The sequence below is a fragment of the Chelonoidis abingdonii genome, chromosome 16 (genome assembly GCF_003597395.2).
Source record: "Chelonoidis abingdonii isolate Lonesome George chromosome 16, CheloAbing_2.0, whole genome shotgun sequence".
NCBI lineage: Eukaryota > Metazoa > Chordata > Testudines > Testudinidae > Chelonoidis > Chelonoidis abingdonii.
The window spans coordinates 11,699,975-11,708,682 of NC_133784.1; the positions used below are offsets into that span (position 1 = coordinate 11,699,975).

Consider the following 8,708-nt stretch of genomic DNA (forward strand, 5'->3'; position numbering starts at 1 on the left):
GCAGTTGTGACAGAGGACACCAGGAAACAGAGACTCCACCTCTTCCCTGGGTATTTTGTTCCAGTGGCTAGTCTCCCTCACTGTCAAAAATGAGTGCCTTACATCTCATTTGAATTTCTCTGGCTTCAGCTGACAGCTGTTGGTTCTTGTTGTGCCCTTTTTTGGCTGGATCGAATTAGCCCTGCCCCATGAAATCCGATCTCCCTATCCTGCTGGGAGCCCACTAGCCGGGAGCACCCCAGTAGGGGCCTCCTAGCTGTTTCTCTGCTGGTCTGGTGACAGGACTTCCTCTCCGTGGGGATATCAGATGCACCTCCAGAGGCCATGCAGAAGTGAGTGCCCTGTAACAGCCCGGCGTTGGGCTCAGGACTTTGGCCTTGGCAGCTTCTGCTCTAGTCACGTCTCTGAGTGCCTGGACTCAGAGCTTCTGGCCCCCTGTGGGGTCAGCCAGTGGTGGTGCACTGGGCTCAGGACTTTCATGCCCCTCCCCACTCCTGCTGGTGCTCTGGGTGCCTGGGCTCAGGGCTTCTGCTCGGCATCTGCAGCGGGGGCTTGGGGCTTCCCTTGTAGTTCCTTCTGGGGCTCAGGTGTCCATTTCTCTGGACGCCCAGAAAATGGTAGAAGCCGAGGTGCTCTCAAGTAGTAGGTAGGAGCTGAGGTGCTCCCAACAGCAGGGACCCACTTGCACATCTGGGACCCTCCTCTAGCTTCAGAAAAGTTGCTGGCTGCTGCCCTTGGAGCCTAGGTCTGAAGGCACTACAGAAGTGAGGGTGACAATGCTGTGACCCCCCTACAATAACCTCTGAACTCCTCCATTCTCCCATTTTGGTTGGGACCTCCATGGTTACAATACCATGAAATGTCAGGTGGAAACATCGAAATGGTGATAGTGGTCAATTTCAAGGCCAGAGGGTTTTTAAATTAGTCAAAGTGAGCCCTGAATTTGGTAGGGACCTGGCTATTATGGAGGCCCTAGCAGGTTTGCACTCCCAGTTCTCCTGAAAGGCCATTGAGAATTCATGCTGCCTGAGAAACTTCCCAGAATAAGCTACCTGGATTGGGGAGAAATGAAGGAAACCAACCAAAGCCTGAGCTAGGATGGAGAGCATTGATCCAAGTGGTGTTAGAACCCTTCCATCCCCACCTGCCTGCCTGCGGTGAAACAGACAGAAGGGCACTGATTTCTAGTTGTGAACTTGCTAAAGCCCATGGGCTTCAGCACAAGCCGTATAGCCCATACTCTGAACTCTTGGATAAACAGCAAAGCTGGCTTTTTAGAAACCTTTCCCCCCAGTGCTCTGCATCCACTTTGGATTGTGCCCAGCAGAGGCTGGTGGAGGGGAAGGGAAGGTAGAGGAGGCCATGCAAATGTTGTGGCATCTGCAGTACCTCACAGACACACACACAGCAATGCAGGGCATAATATCCAGGACAGTAAATTATTTGGCCATAACCTACAAAATCCTCAGTGTTGAAAGTACAATTTCTCTAGAAAACAATGGGAGGGAGAGGTTAGAGAGTTGGAGTAACCACCTGGACTTCCAGTCTCTGGCCAGGCACATCCCCCTCTCCAGAGTTTTCACTGATATTGTCTCCAGACTGGTCCTCCTGATATAATCTGAGGTCACATCCTGGCCTTTAGGGACATTGGCAGGATCTTCATTGTTCCCAGCTACAGCATCACCCTCGTTATCCTGCCTGACAAGGATCCCGCCAGGGCTCAGCTAAATGGCATGTGGCATGACAGGCTCTTTATTGAGGGCCCTTGACAGTGCGCAATTGAGATCTGAATTGGACGCGCATGTGCAGCTGCATTTCCTGACATTTTACTGGAGTCCCGGACCCTCTCATGCTGCTGCTTCAAATGTTTCCTTCTCTCTCAGCGCTGAGCAGCAGAATGCTCATTGCCCTTTGGCTGTGTGACATACAGACATCTAATCCTACTGCTCTGAAAGAAACCATATTCATAGCTGTTATCCTGGCAGATATTGATTAAAATCTTGCCTTGCTGAGTGTATCTGTGATTGGACGTGCTTCTTGCTAGGGGGGATTTTCAGATATATGGACTGCATAAAACAGACGGAAAGACAAAGAGAAGCATCAACATGTCTAAGAACTTGAACAATATTTGAAGACCATATATTGGTGTCTAACTACCTCCTGTTGTTGGGAGATGCAACTGGTATTTTAACGGCACACACACTCCACCTGTGCCTGACCTGAGGTTCAGCACTCTGAGGAGGGATAGCCCAGTGGCTTGAGCCTGGGCTTCCTAAACCTAGAGTTGAGAGTTCAATCCTTTAGAAGGCCCTCTAAGGAACTGGGGTAAAATTCTGTCTGGGGTTTCTTCCTGCTTTGAGCAGGGGGTTGGGCAAGGTGACCTCCTGAGGTCCCTAGCTTTCTATGAATTCTGTCCTCTTATGTCCAATTATACAATCCATTTGAGTTCAAGAAAGAGAGATCTTTCTCTTGCAACAAGTTTTAACATTATGGGGCAAATACTAAGGTGAGTGGTCTATTTTTCTTTCTAGTGTGATTCACTTAGAGATTAGATATTTTAATTTACTAGCAATTTTGGCTCTTTCTACCTGAAAATGATTCTTGAATTAATTTATTTTCTATCCCACATTACATCACAGTTAAGAGGGAACACGGCATTTAAAAGTGTTCTGGATATTGTGTTGTTAAAACAAGGTAAGAGTTGATGATGTTTTAGGATCAGTTCTGAAACCGGAAATGATAACAGATATAATAATATATTAATATTACATTTTGTGGAAAAATCCTTCATTTTTCAATAGTCTGTTTAATATATTTTTTTCTCTTGTTGTTTTCTGATGGGTTCCTATTATGGTGAAATGTGATTAGTCCAAACAGGACAATTGAAACGTGTGTGTGTGTATGTGTGCACATGCGTTTTAATTTTCACATTGATAAGGTAAAGAATTGTAGAAATCTAGTACCAAAATAGCCACATTACTAGGAAAGACGGCTTCCAGATGAGTGTGACTTTATGCTTCTATTTCCATTGGAAATTTTGATTCCTATCTTTGGTGTTTCTTTGTCTCATGGAGAAACTTTGTTATTGGTGACCTTGTTCATAACCATAGATGGGCAAATCTGAAAAAAACTAGGAGCTGTAATAAAAAGCAGACAAAGAAGACCAGTTTGTGCATATCTCAGGGAAATAACTGAATATTCATGCAAATATATTGTTCATCGTGTTTTTATTTTTCAGTTGCAAGACTTTAACCAAAAATGATCTCAAAGTATTAGAGTGCTCGAATGAAAAATCCACCAGCTATTCCAGTTTATACCAGCTCAGGATCTGGCTCCATAACTTTACTTTTAAAGAGATTTCAGGTAGGAGCCCAAGCAGAGAGATGGTTGGGTGGGTCTGGCTGTATTTTGCATTGGCTGAGTTGGCCAGTGTACTGGTCATGCCATTTTCTTATAGATGTTGTTTCTACTAATCAGTTAAAGGCAGGTAAAGCTGTCACAAACATCTTGGGATTTTAGACCCTGCTTTCAATTTCCTGATTTCAGTGCATTCAAAATCTCATACTGAATAGTTCAATAAAAGAGGAAAAGTTTTTTCCTCTTTGAGTTCGTATACATTTATAATTCATTGTGAATTTTACTAATCTATTTGCTTTGAAGATATCCTCCTTTAGGGAGTGCAGAAGGTTCAAATACACTGAGTGTTACCTTGTCTTGCTTCTCACTCTGCTACCTGGAAAGATGATTAAATCTGATATTAACAAATAGCCTGACCCAAAAACTCCCCTTGGCGTCAATCTGTTTTGGATCAGACCCTCCTACAGTGAGTGGGAACACTACATTCCTAGGGAATAGGTGAAAACTGCCCTCCTCCCACAAAAACAAACAAATCTCTTTTTCATTGAACTTTTCCATGGAAATGTCAGCATTTTTACAAAAAATAAAATAATAATAATAAATACAAATCTTGTTATTTGGGAGTCCTAGCAATGTAGGGTGGAAAGGACCTCATGTAGTCAAGTCAGGCTCCCCATGCTAGGGCAAGACCAAGTAACACCAAGTAAACATCCCGATGAGTGTTTCTCTGACCTGTTCTGAAACACCTTCAACACTGAGCAGTTCACATGTTGGTCTGTGTAGCTGAATTTCCTCATGCTTCCATTCTCCTTTATAGGCCAGTCTTGTTGGTTCGACTACATCTCTCAGTTGCTCCATTTCAAAACCAAAATACTTCAGATTTCAGCCAAAATATACAAGCGCCAAAATAGTTTGGATTTGGGGTTTTATTCATAAAAGCTCAAAAATTCCCAAGGGGATAGGTGGGAATTTTGACTAGCTCTACGTAAAAAGCCTCTATTAACAGTGAGGGTAATTAACCCTTGGGATGATTTACCAAGGGTCATGGTGGATACTTAGTTTATGGACAATTTTTAATTCAAGATTGGATGATTTATTTAAAAGATATGCTCTAATTTACAATGAAAAATATTGGAAAAAAATGATGACCTGTGTTATACAAGCAATTAGACTAGATTGGGGGGTTGAATTTATCCTTGGGATCCACAGACTATATCTAAGGGGTCCTCAAAAAGTTGTTGTTACCATAGAATATTGCTTTTCAACCTGTGGTCAATAGATTCCTAGGGGTGCACAGGTTATGTCTACAATTTCAACCTCCATTCAAAATTTTTGATTCATCCGCAAATGAGAAAAAAACCCACTGGTCTAGATAATCAAAATGGTTCCTTTGGGCTTTGGAATCTATGACTAAATTGAATTTCCATTGTTTTGGCATCTCTTAAGAGATAACACGATTCTCCACTGTACAGCAGATTTATTTGTGTGGTACCCATTGCTTCTATCGCCTCCTCTGCCTCTTCTTTGACAAAGAGCGCAGTGACAGGAGAAATGGCTCCCAGAAACTGCACCAGAGTGACTGGCTTCATTTTCCGGGGAATAACTGACAGTCTAAAGCTGCAAAACATCCTCTTTGTATTTTTCTTTGCCATTTATTTCTACATGCTGGTGGGAAATGTCTGGATGATTGTGCTGATTAGTGTTGACTCCCAGCTCCACAGCTCCATGTACTTTTTCCTCAGCAACTTGTCACTCTTAGATGTTGTCTCCTCCTCTGTGATTGCCCCCAAGGTGATGCTCAGTTCCCTAGTGAAGAGTAAAGACATTTCTTTCCCTGGGTATGTGGTTCAGTTTTTCTTCTTCTCCTTCTGTGCCGATGAGCTTTGCCTCCTCACTGTGACGGCCTACGATCGCTTTGTGGCCATCTGCAACCCATTGCTTTATAATGTCATCATGTCCAAGAGAGTCTGCTTCCAGCTGGTGGCTAGCTCTTACCTGTGCGCCTGTGCCAATGCCACTGTGCATACGTGTACTGAATTCAATCTGTCCTTCGGCCACTCCAATGTCCTTGATCATTTCTTCTGCGATATTCGCCCACTTCAAGAAATCACCTGCTCTGACTTTTGCATCAATAGAAACAATAGGCACCATTCTCATCATCCTCATCTCCTACACTTACATCATCTTTGCCATCCTGAGGATCTGCTCCACAGCAGGAAGGCACAAAGCTTTCTCCACCTGTGCCTCCCACCTGACTGTCATTTCCTTCTTTATAGGAGACCCTGATCTTTATATATTTACGACCCTCGTCTGGCAGCTCAGTGGAATGTGAGAAAATGGTGGCCATGTCCGATACCCTTGTGATCTCCATGCTGAACTCCCTGATCTACAGCCTGAGGAGCAAGGAGGTAAAAAATGCTCTGAGGAGGACAATACACCAGAAGATTATTCCTCACTGTATGTAAATATGGGGACTGTTTTTTCTGATCATTACTGGAGTGCAGATGTGAGCTAGTTATCACTCCGTAACTCATTATGCAGAAATTTCTATCATTACGTGATTTACAGGAGAAAACAGTATGGAAATGGAATTTGAGCCAGATAATGAAGGAAGGCGCCATTTCCTTTGAAAAACAGTGTCCAGTAACTGTGTTAGAGCTTCTCCTTTACGCACTGATATGTGATTTCTGCACTATAGACATCTCCCCCTGCTTGTTCCACTACCTTTTGAACTATGTTTTAATGTAGCAGATGATATAAAGAGGAGATACTCAGACTGTAATTATTTCCATTTGCCACTGCTGTTATCTCAGTTCCTACAGCTCCCACCTAAAATCACTGTATAATTAAATGAAGGGAGGTGCACATGGAGAGATGTTTTTATACATAGATATATAGGTGGTTCTGTCTGGGGACAAAAAGGTAGACACTAGACAGACGGATGTTTTTCTGTGGGGCTGGATAGACAGAGACATGGTTATATCTGGGGTTAGATAGACAGAAACATGTCATTAGACAGACACAGGAGAAAGGAAGGATGGTCCAGAGGTTATCACACTCGCCTAAGACTTGAGGAGTTTGAGTTTAAATTCTGCCTCCACTGCAGACTTCCTTTGTGACCTTGAGCAAATCACTTAGGGACAGATTTTTTAAAGGGATTTCAGTTCCTAATTCCCATTGAAATCAATGGGATTTATGTGGCCTAAATACCTTTAAAAAGCCTGGGTTTAGTCTCCCTTTGCCTCTGTTTGCCACTTGTAATATGGAGGTAAGAGAAGGAGTGTTGTAAGTGTCAAAGTTAGACTCAGGACTCACAGTTTGTCAGACCACTCTGTTTTATTAGCGCAGCGCTCTGCTAATACACCCAGATAATGTGAGCACCATACCTCCGTTCCATCCTCAGTGTATAGCGGCCCCACTTCTTCTTTCTTTGTTTTCTTCTTATTTATGTGGCTGTAGAACCTTTTACTATTGGTTTTGATTCCCTTCGCAAGGTCCAGTTCTACGCGGCTTTTAGCCTTCCTCACTTTATCCCTACACGTTCTGACCTCACTAAGGTAGCTTCCCTTGCTAATCCCGCCTTTCTTCCACTCCCTGTAAGCTTTCTGCTTTTTCCTAATCCCCTCTCTGAGTTGCTTGCTCATCCAGCTGGCCTACAACTCCTGCCCATGGTTTTTTTCCGGCTAGCCATGCATATCTTATTTCCTTACTAACTATTACCGATCTTCTGTTAATGTTTCGCCATTAGCACCCTTGTTTATGCCTAATGTTTCTTTTCCTGGCATCTGTATTTCAACATTTCTTATTTCTGCTTAAAGGTACATACAACATTTCTTTAATCCATTCTTATTTTTACAATATAATTAATTCTACTTTCACATAAGCAAGACACAAGAAGTAATTCTTCTGCTCTACTCCGTGCTGATTAGGCCTCAACTAGAGTATTGTGTCCAGTTCTGGGCACCACTTTTCAGGAAAGATGTGGACAAATTGCAGAGAGTCCAGATAAGAGTGACAGAAACACGAGTGCCATGTCTCCGTGTGGCTCTCTGAAGCAGCGGCACATTCCCAATCGGGATTCTATGCATAGGGAAAGCCAGGAGGCTTCACACGATGCCCGTGCCCCAAGCACTGCCCCTGCAGGTCCCATTGGATGGGAACCACAGCCAATGGGAGCTTCCAGGGCGGCGCCTGCAGACAGGGCAGTTTGCCCACCCGTGGTCTAAGTCCACACAGTGTTCGCAGTTACGTGGCCCATGATGCTAGCCTCCATCACTCCCTTGTTAAATCTTCAAACAAGCCCCTTCGTGCTTTCTCCCATTCTGCCCCCCACACTCGGGAGGAACACCCTGTAAACATCAGCAAAACAACCTCCTCAACCCAGAAACTGTTTGACTTTTTAATTGTTCCCTGTCCAGCAGGCTTGCCATCTCATTATGACCTTGCTGCTTTGATGAACCAGTTCCATGGTATGTTGTGCTGGGTACAGGTTGTGATCCCACAGTGTTCATCTTAGGCAACTTTTGTGGGTCAGGCCTAGCCTGCTTGATAATACCTGCCAGTGACTTTGCAGCATAGCCATGACCTCTGTCTTTTCAGTTACGGTGACCTCTTCACACACCTCAATGCTCTCAATGGCATTCAGGCCTCAGATCAGTAACAGGGGCTGTCTTAAAATCCTCTGCACAGAATATTATCTTGACAATGGCTTCACTGTTGTGATACACTTTTAGCCTGTTTATATGCACAGTTGGAGGTGCATCTCTGCTGTGGGGCCTGTGTATATTGCAGGTAACAGCGTGACCCCTCCCTACCACTTCAGAAGGCCCCTCCCATCAGTTTTGCAATTTGTACTTTTCCATGAGGAATAACACCAGCAGCAGATCTCCTGCATCAAACAATAGCTCACAAGGAGAGCAGAACCCCGTTTATCCCATCGAATTGGGACCAGGGCCAGATTGGTTAACCAAAATTTCGGATAATCAGATGAATGGGAAAGTGCAAGGCTGCAGCACCATCTAGTGACAATAGCAGATACTGCTCACTTCTGTACCTATGTGCGCTGGTTGTTGGATTAATATGTAGAAGTGGATAATAGAGGGTCAGATAAACAGGGTTATCCCATTCTTTCTGAGCTGCTTGGCTTCTAGTGAGGCTTTACTTCACTTTTCCAATCATGGATTTAGGGAAACCTAATTTAGGCTCCTCCCTGTGAAAGGGAAAGGAAAAGTGAAGTGCTTCAGTAAGATCAACGTTATCACAATGAAATACTTCCATTTTTTTGTTTCAAAAGGACATTTGGCTTCATAAGTTTCTTTTTGATGAGATTGTGCCTTTTATGTTTTGTGGCA

General features: G+C 43.8%; 1 pseudogene; it reads left to right on the forward strand.

Moving 5' to 3' along the window:
* The first annotated feature begins 4,902 nt into the window (after positions 1-4,902).
* On the forward strand, positions 4,903-5,822 carry LOC116823576 (olfactory receptor 5AP2-like; annotated as a pseudogene).
* Positions 5,823-8,708: the final 2,886 nt, after the last annotated feature.